This window comes from Cuculus canorus, chromosome 1 (assembly GCF_017976375.1).
Source record: "Cuculus canorus isolate bCucCan1 chromosome 1, bCucCan1.pri, whole genome shotgun sequence".
NCBI lineage: Eukaryota > Metazoa > Chordata > Aves > Cuculiformes > Cuculidae > Cuculus > Cuculus canorus.
This window is the reverse complement of record NC_071401.1, coordinates 21,451,112-21,465,726: the sequence shown is the minus strand read 5'-3', so window position 1 is coordinate 21,465,726 and position 14,615 is coordinate 21,451,112. Positions and strand designations below refer to the sequence as shown.

The window sequence follows — 14,615 nt, the reverse complement described above, 5'->3', positions numbered from 1 at the left end:
TTTGGGGTGGGTAAGCAGCAGGGTCCTTTTTCAAGCCCTGGATTTGGCATTTCCTTCCTATGTACTGGCTAACCTTCTCTGTGGGAAACACTTTCATAGTGTAGCTTGTCTAACAGTTGTATTTTATTTTAAGCAACTTGACAACTTTCGGGGGTATTTATATTATGAAAACACACTAGAAAATACAGAGAAACAAGAAAAGACAAAGCCCTACTACAATCTAAGCGACAAAACAAATGATTTGAAATGAAAATGCCTTGCTGTGCATGCAAGACAAGCGAGTGAAGCCATTTAAATTTTTAATTACAAACTCTAAGTAAAATTCTTTGAAGCAAAATTTAAAACGAAAAATACTAGATTTCTGTAGAAATCACTCATAATTTTAAAGCCTGTCAGTTTATTGACCAGGTAGAGTTCAGAAACTGTATGTCTTATTAGAATGTTTGTGATCCATGAACAATCAGTGTTCAACCAGAAATTAGAATTTATTATGTTTATTAAAATTACTAAAGGTCTCTTAAGCAAAGTACAAAGCTGATCGTAGCTAAGGTTACAGCAAGGTTCAGCTTTGAGCCATAGGCAAAGTCAACAGCATTCTAAAGCACTGCTGTGTACTTTGCTTATTTCAGAGACCTTGAAGCAAGGCTGGCTGTGGTTTCTGCCAAAGGCAGCACAGCAGCACACCTGCAAGTAGCTAATACTACCTTTAACCTCCTCATCCTCTCAGGAAGAACCAACCTGCTCTCCAGCTTCTTCCTCTGCTCAAAAGATTTCTCTTTCCCAATGAAGAAGCAGACGAGCTGCAGCCCCCTAAAAGAAACAAATTAATCTGATTTACTTAGATTCTAACGGAGTTATCTGCACTCTGGCTGTAGTCCTTTACCAGCAGTGCCCAGTGTGGCCCATGTCTTATGTCAAAGTGAAGGGAGTACAACACAGCTGTTTCCATACTCTTCCACCAACACAACAGATATTCCTCATCTCTGAGTCCGTGTCACAGCCGAGAGACTGGGCGGCAGGGGGATTTTTTCCCACAAAGCTAGTTTAATAACAATAAATATAAATCTTTTATTATCCGTTGCACTTTGAGGCAAACAGTCAAACATTTAACCTCAGCAGATTTAGTTTAAATCTCTAAGATGACACATCAGCAAAGTACAGATTATACAGGGCAAAAGTAATTAACAGATGCAAATTTACAAATCCAATATCTCATGAACACCCATGAATAAAATTTATTTCTGTTTTCAACACAATAAGATTAATGTTTAAATGGTACCACTCTCCTGGGCAAACAATGCTTTTGATGTGTTTCAGGGCTGATTACATCAGATCATCAACATCACAAAAGTATAAACGTTAACTCAAAACCTTCTAGACAGTTTACAAGCTTCATCATTGGTCTTCAGTTTATGGATTTAGCACTGTTTTCAAAGCTATTTGTAAAAGATTCACACAAACGCAAAGCAAGTGACAAGGTAAGTTCAGTAAGAGCTTCCTTGAACAACTTACCATTTAAAAAAGGGAGTAGAGAATATCCTCTCTGTTTACACGTTTGAGAAGACAGTTGTTTTGTAACTTGCTAGGACACTCAAATGGCTTTCTCTGCAAATAAAAACAAATTTCAACTTAGCTTTTCAGTAAGAATAATTGAAGATACACATTAAAAAATCAGTTTCAGTGAAAAAAACTTACTAAAACCTGCATAAGTAGAATCTAGACATTTTTAACTGTTTCAAGCTAAACACTATTTCATGTTACAGGTTAAATTTTTTTCAAGGTAAGAAAATAGCTTGTGTTAGTTTATAATCAATACATTTTTTTTACTGGAAATACCCACAAAGAAGGTAACATTTAGTCACTTAAATAGTATGGGGATCGAAAAATGGGAGATAATGCCCCAGAGTAAAGCATAATAAAATACCAGGTTTGAGTCCCTCTCAGATACTTCACAGTAAACGACATATTACTAAATACAAATCCACTAAAATAAAACAAACACACTAAAAGCAATGACGATCTCTTGAAAAATTAAGTATTGAGATATTTCCATGAAAATATTACAGATCCTAGCATCAAAAGAATATTCCGACTTATAGATGAACATTTAGTCATGGACTAAATTTCTAAAAATTGTGTTCTTATGGTTAAGATACAGCTGTACTTTCTGCAAGAATTGTACAAAGATAAACTAGATCATTCGATCATAAAAGACTAAAATTATAGCTGTATTTTTAAAGGCTGCTGCTATACATTCCTTGGTGGAACGGGATTTGTAAGTTTTTGTCTAAAATGTCTAGAGAAAAAAAACAAACCTGTATTTCAAGGAGGCATTAATAAAATGGGCTTTATAAAAAAGCCAAGCATCTAGAAGATCAAGACTTTTAAAGTCACTGCACACAGATTTTCCAAAGGCAAGACATCAGCATTCCAGACATAACCTCTTGTTCACTTTCACTGCTTTAAGTTTCCATCATCCTCCCTGAAAATATCATAGTATCGTAGTATAATTAGAGTTGGAAGGGACCTTAAAGATCATCCAGTTCCAAGATTCTTACTCATTACCAAGTACATCACAGACTTCTCTGCCAAGTGCCCCATTTTACTCATATTCACTGACTAAATTATAGAAAATACGGAACAGTTTCAACAAGATAAGATTTTGGAGATGCAGAACACTGGCTTCTGGTTAGAAGTGTACACTCAGCTGAATTTTGTTTAAAATATTTTTTTTAAAAAAACTTTCTAAACAGGACTCCTATAAATGAGGAGATTGTATGTAAATAATTTGAAGAACAAGCTATATGGCACACAGAGGATTACACCAGAAATCCACAGGGAAAAAAAACCAGAAAGGATTTAATGCAAGACATAACTTTTATACAGATTGAGGATTAAAAGTATCCAAATAGTAGGTTATCATCCAAATGGTGAAAAAAGGATTTTATTTTAAAGTCTGCTTTCTGGGGTTGAGGGGGAAGGTTTTAAAACATGAGCTCTCTCCCACCTCTCACATGGGAATTCCAAAGCTTAGGACTGTAACTTGAAATACACAGTAACTATTTTATCAGTACATACACACAAAAAGGAAGTGGTTTAAATCTTCAACACTGATTTGCCTGTTAATTTCCCTGGAGCAGTCAGTCTTAAATGCATGAAACTAAAATCTTGGAAACTCCAGTAAACTCTACAGAAAATATTTGGAAAACCCAGTTAGTTTCTGAAGTCTTCAAAGAGCAGACTCGGCATCAATTAGTGGTTAGGTTCCACTTTTCTTAAATACTTCTACAGTGGGCTGGGATGCTTTTCTGTGAGAAAGCCATACAATCAATTACTTAAAACCCAGGAGCCTCTCAGAGGTTCATCCTAAGCAGCTCTGATGAGACTGATTAAGACAACTAGAAAGTTTATCTTTTGACTAGGCTTGATCCAGATCCCAGACTTAAACTTGGGCACATAACAGGAACAGTATGAAGGAAGACACAACAGCTATTGTTTTTCAAGTGGTCTGCCACCAATTCCTTCCAAACAGGTTCAAGTTCTTGGAGTTTTTCTTTAAAGCATAGGCAGATAAAGTAAAAACACCCAACCTGTTTGCAGAGTACCTGGTATCTCTCTCGCTCGTTTTCACTCACTGGATTATGGTGCAAATATTCACTGCTTGAGTAAGTACAGCAATCCTTCAGAATCAGACAGAGGAAATCCATCTAAACTGGACACTGGCAAAATTCTAAACATTCTCTGGAATTTGTCTGAGGATAAACACTCGATTTTCACAGATTTTGCAATCTACAAAAGACAACCTGCCAAGCCTACGAGCTAGGCAATAACAGCACTGGCTTGTCAGATGTTCTTGGCTGATAAGAAGGATTGCTAGCATGAACCAGCACCCATATATCTCACCTCTTTAGTAACTCAACAGCAAGAGGTTTGCCAAAAATACTGCACTTCCTTAATGGTCAGCTCTGATTCTTTACTGCAAATTAAGGCAAGTGTAAAGACAAGGCTGTAACACAAACAACTAGCACCAACCACAACAGGCAGGAATTGGCTACTTTGCTCTCTCAGCTTCAATCTGAGACATCAATATTAAAATGTTTTCAAACACTTCAAAAGTTTTGCTAGCAGCATTTACCATCCCTAAATCTCTGCAGGTAACAACCCAAATCTCACCATACAAGTCTTCTCTACTATGACCCTGCTCCTTCTCCCAGTACAGCCCAGCACTCTTCTTCCATAGTTCAGTGTATCTTCATAAGGGCAAAGAGTTTCCTCCTTGCTCCACTCTCAATACCCAGAGATGTCTCCCCAGTACTCTGCTTAAAGGAATGTTGCTGGATTTACAAAGTGGAGATCCACTTGAGTAACACCACTAAAAAATGGATCTTTCTCAGCAGACAGAACCTCTGTAATTTCAGTTTTTGCCCACCCAGCTGGGGGAAGTATCATATAGCATGGCCAGTCAGTTAAGATTTAAGAACATGCTTCTTAAAATAAAAAGTCTCCTTAAATTTTACTTTCTGGAGCATTTAGCCTCATTTCTTGTGGTTAGCAGATACTGCTACAAAGCGCGGACATCTAGACAAACACTTTGTGTAAGTAAGTACCCGAGACAGAAAGAAAATGGGCTTATTAAAGGGACTGGTGCAAGGCTAGGTGGGAAAGACAGAGGTACAGGCCTTCAAGTTAAATACTTGACTAAAAAGGTGTATATGGAGACATGAGCAACAAAACCACTGTCAGAAAGTTAACAGTCTGTATTCAAAGCAAACAGCGAACTTCATTCTGTTCTGAACAAAACTTAGAATTCTTTAGCTCAGACTTGTACCTAAGAAGTAGAGGCTCATGTAGTTTTTTCTCTACTGCTTCACAACATTAGAGGGAAGTGGCAGAATAAGGGAAGCATGAACCAGCACAGGAGACGCAATCCCACTGAAAAGCGTTAGTAAAAAATATTACGCGTACACATCTACACCACTAAATGAGACACCTAACTACCAAGGCTGATAAATGAAGTTTAGCAGGCTTCAGATTCCTAAGAAAAAAAGTAAATAAAACAGAACTAATGTAATTTCTAAAACCAGAGAAATATCGCATCTACAAAGTGCAACAGGGAAGGAGGCAGCACAAGGTTGTACTTAATGGTGTCTTACTCAGCACTACCACAGCCGACAACTAGAATGGAATTCCATGGAATCAGAATTATGCAGATGGTCACAGGCTGGATCAGGAAAGCAGCTGCTCTCCCCAGCACACCCCACCCAAAGGCAAAACATATTTTTACATCTGGATCCAGCTGAAAGAATCCACTTGCATCACTCCATGACTAATTCCCCTATAGCTTGGAAGTGAAAGAGAAATGGAAAAAATGAAGAGCATTCAGATTCAATGTCTGGTGAATAGGAGGCACATCCTTCACTCATCTGAAATACAAAGCTGGAAACCCATCTGAGATATGAACCTTGCCTCCTTTGTAAACTGCTCCCTTTGTAAACTGCCCTACGATCCCTTAAAAGGCTTTTTAAAGCACATAAATAGCAAAGGACTGGACCAATACTTGTGGAAAATGGTCAACTGCCTGACAAGGTTGAAGAAAAAGCAGTGGCATTCAATGGGTTTGGGTTTTTTTTGTCTCAGTCTTTAATAGTAAGACTTTGGGATGCCCGGTCCCAAAACTCACAGAGCCACGATGGTGGGAACAGTGACTTTCCATTTGTGGACACTGAAATTGTAATGGACCAGATATCAGGTGCACGTTCCTAAGCCCACGAGGTCTAATCAGATTCACCCCAAACTACTGAAGGGGCTACAGGATGTTATGGCAGGACACTTCTCTATCATCTACCAAACATCTTCGGAGTTTGAGGAGATCCCTGCTGATGGGAAGCTGGCCATCGTCATTCCAGTTTACAGGAGGGGTGTGAGGGAAGACCCACAGAACTACAGAATTGTTAGTCAAGCCTCAGTTCCTGAAAAAATCATGCAGAAGATAATACTGTGAATTCTTGAAAAGCATTTAAAGAATAATGCAATCATCAAGCGCAGTCAGCATGGGTTCACAAAGGGAAAGTCCTGCGTAACTACTTTGATACCCTTCTATGACAGGCTCACCCAACTATAGCAGATGAAGGGAAGGCACTAGATGCAGTTTTTCTGGATTTTTACAAGGCTTTTGATACTGTCCCTCACAGCATCCTTCTGGACAAGCTGTCCAGCTTCAGGATGAGCAGGCTCATGGTGTGTTGGGTGAAGAACTGTCTGAAGGACAGAGCTCAAAAGGTTGTCGTGAATGGGGCTACATCTGGCTGACAACCAGTCACTAGTGGTGCTCCTCATGGTTCATTTCTAGGGTCAGTTCTGCTAAGTATATTCATCAATGATCTGGATGCAGGAGCAGAATGCATCGTTAGCAAGTTTGCTCATGATGCCAAATTAGGAGGTGCTGTTGACTCTCTGGATAGACAAGAGGTCTTACAGAGGGATCTAGATGGATTTAAGCAGTGGGCAACGACTAATGGGATAAAATTTAACACATCCAAATGCTAGATACTGACCCAGGATGGGCACAAGTACAGATTGTGAGAGGAGTGGCTGGAGAGCAGCCCTGGAGAAAGGGATCCGGCAGTACAAGTTGGCAGCAGGCTCAATATAAGTTAGGGTGCCCTAGCAGCCAGAAGGGGAAACTGCATCCTGGGGTGCATCAAACGCAGCACAAACAGCTGGTCAAGAGAGGGGATTATCCTGCTTTATTCAGCACTGGTGCAGCCACACCTGGAGTACTGTGTGCAGTTCTGGGCCACGTAATTTCAAAAGAATGTTAAGGTACTCAAATGCATACAGAAGAGGGCAACACATGTGGTGTAACGGCTCGAAGAAATGTCCTGTGAGGAGCAGCTGAGGACTTTGGGCTTGTCTACTTTGGAGAAAAGGAAGCCGGGAAGTGACTTCATTGCTCTCTAGAGCTTCCTGAGGAGGGGAAGTGGAGAAGGAAGTGCTGAGCTCTCCTCCCTGGTATCCAGTGATAGGACACATGGGAACAGTTAAGAACTGCAGAGAACGTTTAGACTGGATGTTAAAAAACATTTCTTTACACAGAGGACGGTCAAACACTGCAACAGGCTTTCTAGAGAGGTAGTCAATGTCCCAAGCTTGTCAGTGTTTAAGAGGTATTTGGACAATGTCCTTCACAACACGCATTAACTTTTGGTCAGCCCTGACACGGTCAGAATGCCGAACTAGGCTGTTGCAGTAAGTCCTGTCCCGCTAAAGTATTCTATTCTTTCTGAACAGTTGTCTCTTATACGCACATAGTTCGGTATGCATACAGACGTTACTTCAGTTTACTTCTCAATATTTAGAAAACCTTTCATATCTACAGATAGCTTTCTAGTTATATCTATTGATACCTATCTTCCTATATACGCAAAACCTTTATAAAGGTTCAGTAGGACACAAGCTGAAAGACATTTGTGAAAAGTGGTTTTTTCCCCCCTATTTGAAAGTCTCAAAAAGCATTTAAATTTTTTAGACAGATGTAGGTATCATACAGATTAATGATTAAAGAGCCACCATTTGTAAAATTAAAACTCAATGGAATTAAACAGTGATTCCTATGGGGTTCAAATGAGGACATTACTATGTAAAGAAGTAAGGAGGGCAAGAAGGAAGGGAGAGAAATTAAACCATTTAACAGGTGAAACTTATGTATTTAATTATTCCATTTTCTACCCTAGCTGTAGAGCTATTTTTGAAAGAGATTAGCATACTCTAGTAGTAACTACATGGTTCAAGTTTATCCCAATTTCCCCAGGGTTAGGGGTTTTTTTTTGCCCCCCTCCTCCTGGTTTTAGAGGGCCAGACAAGACAGGCAGTTTATTTGTTTCTTTTGGGTCTTTTTGGTTATTAACATTTTTACTTATAAGCAGTTCTGCATGGATCTGCGACCTCAAATGTATTTCAATGTAGAGGAGCTTAGCAGTTTAGGAAGATCAAACAAATCACAGAAATCCAGAAGTATTTGAAATAAAGTCCACTTTCTCTTCCAAAAAGAAGGTTAAAGTGGCTTAAACCCATCATCCCTGCCATTACCATGAGATTTTTATGGTTTTAATTAAGACCCATTTTCATGAAACAGAATTCTAAAACTACTTCTACTTCACTCTGCTTAATAAGGGTAAGGAAAAGTATGAGCTTCATTATCCTAATCACATCACCTGTCCAGGTTATCTACTGTTTTAGCATCAGACTCAACACCAAGCAGTTATTATTAACTGAAGAGATCAGATTTGCCCATTTTAAACATTCTCATAAATTCAATAAATCCTGTTCTTCAGATCACTTCAGTAGCATTTTCACAGGCACATTCAGTATTTTCTGCTGGGGGGAGGAGGCAATCAGCTGCCACAAATATAGCAGCCTAGAAAAGTAATTTCCACAAAGAGATTTCAAAATAATGAAAAAATCTTGATCTGATAACCAAGTCTAAAAAAGCCCTATATTTTTAGTATATGCATAGAGTATTGTATGTATATACATCTCAGAACTCCCTTAACAGTTCATAATAATGTGATTGCAGATATATCATCTTATTCTCTCAGTCTCTTGCCCGCACCCCTTTCTCAGTCTTCCAACAACCATAAAATATTTAACTACATTTTCAAGTCCTGCTCCCTTTTTCTTTCTCTATCGAACATTTTGAAAACTACAAGCAATGTAGATTATTTTCAAGAATTAAATACAGATTTATATCATGCAAGCAGCAAAATATCTCAACTCTGGGGAAAACCACCCAAGCCTTAGATGTTTTTATACAGCAGCAACTGGTTGCTGAAAGGCACGGGCCACCAAGAAGTCTGTGGGGTAGTTATTTTTTTTTCCTTCATTAGAAGAGCAAAGCAGTTCTCTTTAACACTATGTAGGCAGAAGCAGAGGCACAAAAAGTATCACAGGGAAGGAAGCATGCCATGTCCCAGGCAGCAGCTGACAGCTCCAAAACAACGTGTGGCTTACACTCAGGAATGGAAGCAACAAGGTATTTTGGTCATTACTGACCACTCTGCTCTGGAAATGGAAGAAAGAGAGACTGAACAGAAGAGAATCTGGCACAGCTTCAAATCCACCTCTTCCCACCTCCATACAGGAAAGCTGAAACCACACAATGCTTTGGGGCTCCAGCTCCACTTCCCAGAGGACGGGACCAAAGCCGCACATCTGCGACACATTGCTTCCTCTTCCTCTCTGCATTCTAACAGCTGCTTTGCACTGGCTAAAGAGCAGCAGAGGAACAAACTATTTCCAAAAAGGGAGGCTCCACTAGAAGTCTAAGAACTGCTGATATTCAGTGTGTTAAGCTGACACAAGCACATGCACTGTAGATATTTGGAAGCCAGCAAAGAAAGCGATACCAGACAGAGAACTCAATGCCTTATCAAATATGTACCCTCCCACCACAAGCCACCTTGGTTTCACATGCTCATATAGCTCTCCACTGCTGACCTCTGGGATCAAAATGTGGTGTGACGGTACAAGCAACGCAATCATCTGAGCTGACCACTCATGTTACTACTGGTTACAAAACTCCTGAAAAACTCTGTATCAAGCACAATGAACTAAATCTAAGAAGGCATGGAACCTTGATGGGTGTTTTGGGCTTTTTTATGGTCCGGTTTTGGGGTTGCATTTTTGGGTTGGTTTTTTTAGGCAGTGCAGGGGGGTTGGTGTGTGGTGTTGGATTTTTCAGGTGCATTTTTTAAAGCTGCCTTTATGGGTAACCACTTAAAGCGTCACCTGATCCCACATAATACAATTTTCCTTTCAGCACAGTACAGATACATACTGGGTTTCTCATTTTAGCAACTGCTGTTGCAGATTACCATAGCAATTCCACCTTTTTTTTAAAAAGACATTATTGCCTCCAACAATTACTATCCTGTGTTTTCAACTTACTGGCTGCAGAAATAGTGGTATTTTCTATTAATTAGCAGAATAAACTGGCAGTTCCATAACCAACTGGCAACACACTTCCTGTCTCACCAATTTTACTCCTCCCACACAGGTCTACTTTAGACAAACCAAATTACTTCTAACTAGGTTTCATTATTATTTTTCCCCTCCCCTCTTTCAACAGGCATGGAAGATCCAAGCTCAGATCTCAGAGATGCAGATACTCCATAAGTTACAAACTTTGTTACCCTTGCGTGTTTAGGACATTCACACTAATGGAAATGCAAAGCTGGTATTTACCTATGCCTAAGTTTTACTAGTCAACTAACTATATCCTTGATATCTTTTTTTTTCCCCTCCTTTTGTCAAGTCAAGACTTTCAGAAGGTGAGATTTAACCATGCTGCTGGCATGCATAGAAGAAAATAGAAGGAAAAAAATGACTTCTACCCATCTCCTTTTCAAGCGTAACAATAGTACAGAGACTCTATGCCGTTGAGAAAGGCTTTTGTTTTATGAGTAGTTTATCAGATTAAAATGTAAATAACTACACGTTCTGCACCAAAACTACTACTTTAAAAGGCAATCTTGCAACTTTAAAGTGGACAATTTAAACTACTATTGGGACAAGCCCATGTTCAAGTACTTAAATAATCATAAGTAAGAAGCAGGCAGTCATGAAGAGTCATTTCCCAATTATAAGTCACAGTTACAATAACTGGTATCCACACAATAATCTTTGCCCTTATGTGGCCCACTGGAAGACTGAAGTTTAAGATTTTACTTGGATCAAGATAGCCTTGTAGATATAAATATACTGCTACAACAACAGTGATATCCTCCCCTAAACAAATTTTAAAAAGCCAAAAGCAGACTAAGGAGTCTAACCACACACCAGGACCAGTCATCCACTGGTACTGTTTTACTGTGCTTTTCAGGTAACTAGATAATTGATTTTGTGAAAACAAACAAACACACACCAAAAAAAAAAAAAAAACCAAAAAAACCAAAAAAAACCAAACCCCAACCCCTTCAGTTTAGACCATATAGTTAAGTGGAATTTTAATCTTGGACTTCTTGCATGTGATCACTTTTTTTTTCTGCTTTTATTCAAGTAATTGACAACTAGTAATGCACTTCCTAATTTGAGTAGTAACAAAAAGTATAATATTGTATAGAGTTTTGGGCAACAGGTCAATGGGATTTCAGGTATTTGCAGGACTATTTTCCCTACCAGCCCCTTGCTCTTTGAAAATCAAATTTGCCCAAGGGAGAGTTAGGACTTAGTCTTGAGAAATTTGAACACATACCAGACTGTCACACAGAGTGATAATGCACTGGCCATGCACACAATACCTATTCCCAATGATACAAGACCTCTCCCTGCATAGCACAACCCTCCTTTCCTTCTAGAGGGATTATGGCACACTTTTGTTTTTAATGGAGCCCAGTAAATCTAGACAGAAACTAAAACTAAAACCAAAACTAAACTTTTCAAGTTTGCGTACAGTCGCAATACAGCTGACAAACACTTCTCTAATACATTATAGTTCTTTATTAAACAGTAAGCACACTTATGAGAAAAAAGCTTAACATTAATCTTGTACCAGAAGCACTTGTAAAGAAGTAAGAAGCAAAATAAAAAGGATTAGCCAGAATGCAAACAAAAGCACATGAGTACAGAGAAGAGGCATGTTTTCACATTTCATGCCCCTTTGCAACCTACTTTCTTTGCCTTCTCTTTCTGGAGAACAAGGGAACACCAGTTTAATGGCTGGAAGCAATACCAAGCTATCAACAATAAACAATTTTCATCCCCAAGCACAACCAGCTCTAAAGCAATTTATCTGTGCCTTATGACCAAAAGGTATTAAAAATAAAGAGTATATGAGAACTATTACTAAATCAGCTGAGATTTTTACAAAGCCTCTTCTTGGATAGTAAGAGTCTATCTGGCAGAAACATTAATACGGAAGTGAACTTCACTTCCTCCTAAGTCTTTAGAGTATCAGTGTCTGTTCCAGGATAAACCTGTTGTAAACCCCCATCTTACACAAAATAGTTAATAACTAGCATCATTTGTTTGAAGGTGAAGGGGAGAACAATACCTGCAGCTATTGCATCCTTATGGGTCAGCTGTTCCATACATCACATACTTTTCTATTCAGAATAACCAAAAGATGTTTCAAGCTTACAGGTACGTAATACCAGAGCTTCCTGCTTTGGCCAATTTTATTCTTCTTTTAAAATGCAATAAGAATACAATTTAAATCAGCAAGTCCTGCATGCTTTGAAGCCCACAAGAGGATCAACGCTTCATTACATATGTGAAGAAAATAAGAAAAAAAAAACACAGAAGGAGCATTTTATAGAACACGAGTAATATCATGCAAATTAACTAATCAACATTGGAATTTAATTATTTCTAGAGTCTTATCTTTCCCTACAGTTACATTTTAGTATTTTAGTATTTTGTATTTAGTATTTTGTTCAAAGTGGATTTAGAAGACTCAAAAATACACTTCTGACAAAAAAATACTCCTCCTTCAAATTCTGTATTTCAGACAGGCTTCTGTTTCAAGGTTTCATTCATGTACTTTAGTTCTAAAATACTAGGCTGAACAAGACAATATAATAACTCTCAATAACTCTCAGTTGAATTCACTGGTTTTCTCTAGATTCAACACCCACGCTTCCTAGCCTCACAGTTACACCTCCCTAACGTTTCCCATTCAGTGGTAAACCACATGATTTTCCTCGCTTCTTATGCTATCCATGTAATTGAACAAACTTCTTTGGGTATGGAGGACTGTTCCATGCTGTCTTTATTGCCCTGTAGTGAGGCATAAAGAAAGTTATCTTTGACCAACAAATCAAAGCCGTTCACTGTTTAGACAGTCATCCCTTAGATTCACGGAACTTCCTTCAATGTATTTTCTAATGCTTCACGCTCAAAGGCATCAACAGCCATAATTCTATCAAGACGAACAACAGCGGGCATACTCAAACTACAGATTTATGGCCCTGGGTCTTAAAGTTAATGCCATAGTTACCACAGGCATAAAATGAAGCCTTATTTATATCTGAACCTCAACATGTAAGTTTAGCTTTGAAAAACTTCAAAAACTTATTACAGGCTGCCTGTGTACTTCTCTGGAGCCCAGTAACTTGGCTGAGGGAAACTCTTGCTAAGCTATGATTAGCATTTAGCAGCCTAGGGGCTAACTCTGCTTGTTGTTTCAACCTTGACAACCAGCTCTAAGGGTACACCATTAAATTTAAGCCTCCAAAAGCATTTAACATTTGGTTCTGCTGAAAATACAGTTTTACTAGATGTTTTGAAAATAAAATCACTTTTTCCTCTTTTGGAAATCCACGATGATGCCAGACATATGCTTGTTTTCCAAACAACAACTGTTTAAAAGGAAGAACACTCTGATGTTCCTGCCAAAAATAACATTCTGTGGCTCCAGGAAATCTGATAGCAGGCAGTTCACTCCGTTGACAGAAGAAGGGTTTACATCTCATGTGTCGCATCTACCTCCCTCCATTTTAAGTTTCTTTGGAGATTAATGTGGCAGTGGGGAAGGATTTGTTGTGGTTTGTTTTTTGGTTTGGGGGTTTTTAACATCTCGAAGCATTTCACTCAAAAAAAAAAAAGGGGCATCTGTGGGTTTTACCAGAAATTACACGACAATGTATAAAACGGGGAGTTTGAAAGGGAAGTATGACTTCAGAAGAAACACATAGGAGAGAGAGTTTGCAGCAGGAAGAAGCGGAACAGAAAATTCAAATGAGGAAGTAGCACACAACGAAGAACATTAATAGCTTCATCTTAAAATGTAGGACAGGGAGAGAAAGAGATGGATTTGGGGTTTCACCTGCTGTTGTCATGGGCAGTGAAAATACTACCTGCCCACTAACAGTGGTTATTTCACTGCTTCCTCAATAGTCTCAGATTAAGAAATAGAAATGGAAACAGAAACATGCAAACTGGACTATATACTTCTTAAGACTACTATTCCTGTACATTTGAGAAAGCTACAGTTTTAAGACAAGGGTTCAATTTGCTGGAATATTTGACTTTGTCCTCCATTCATTTTACTGGACATCAATTAATGATTCACAGAAATAGTAAATTGCTCTAGTTACTAAGTGACGTAAAATATTTAGTCAATTTGAAATATCTAAGACAACAAAAGTTACAGAATTTCCCCCAATCGTGGAATTATCGCTTCCCAACAGTTTTTGCAAACAGTTATAAATGACATAGATTGAACAAAACCTTGCCATCAAAGATACAGAAATTCCTGAAGGTTGCTAAACCTGCTCCAACAACAAGCCAACTAGTCAGACAACACTTCAGTCAGTTAAGTGAGCAGGAAGAATATTATCTCCTACACAACAGCAAGCTGCAGATGGATGCAAGAGACTCTCAGAACTGTTAGTATGGCAACCAGAACATCATCACTACAAAGCATGTGCTTTCTCCAGCAGAACAGCAAATACTTTAGAAAAATAAGGTCAAAATTCCCATGATCTTGCAGTAGTATTTCAGATGCAGCTATTTCAGGCTAATAAAAATTCTTACAGTTGAAAACCGAACTGCTTACTAGCCCACCAAGAAGGAAGCTTTTACTGTCATTAGCAGCGCAAATCAGCACAGAAATTCAG

General features: G+C 38.6%; 1 protein-coding gene across 5 annotated transcripts in view; it reads right to left on the bottom strand.

Moving 5' to 3' along the window:
- Positions 1-14,615, bottom strand: part of WASF3 (WASP family member 3) — a 78,802-nt gene that overhangs the window by 44,145 nt on the left and 20,042 nt on the right. For 3 of the 5 annotated variants that reach the window (XM_054087717.1, XM_054087712.1, XM_054087745.1), the window contains exons 2-3: positions 1,513-1,605; positions 739-810 (exon numbers count right to left, since the gene is read on the bottom strand). The gene's annotated coding sequence lies outside the window, so the exon portion shown is untranslated. Of the gene's footprint in view, positions 1-738; positions 813-910; positions 1,040-1,512; positions 1,606-14,615 lie in introns of all 5 variants that reach the window. The other 2 variants (XM_054087727.1, XM_054087737.1) reach the window with 2 other exon arrangements.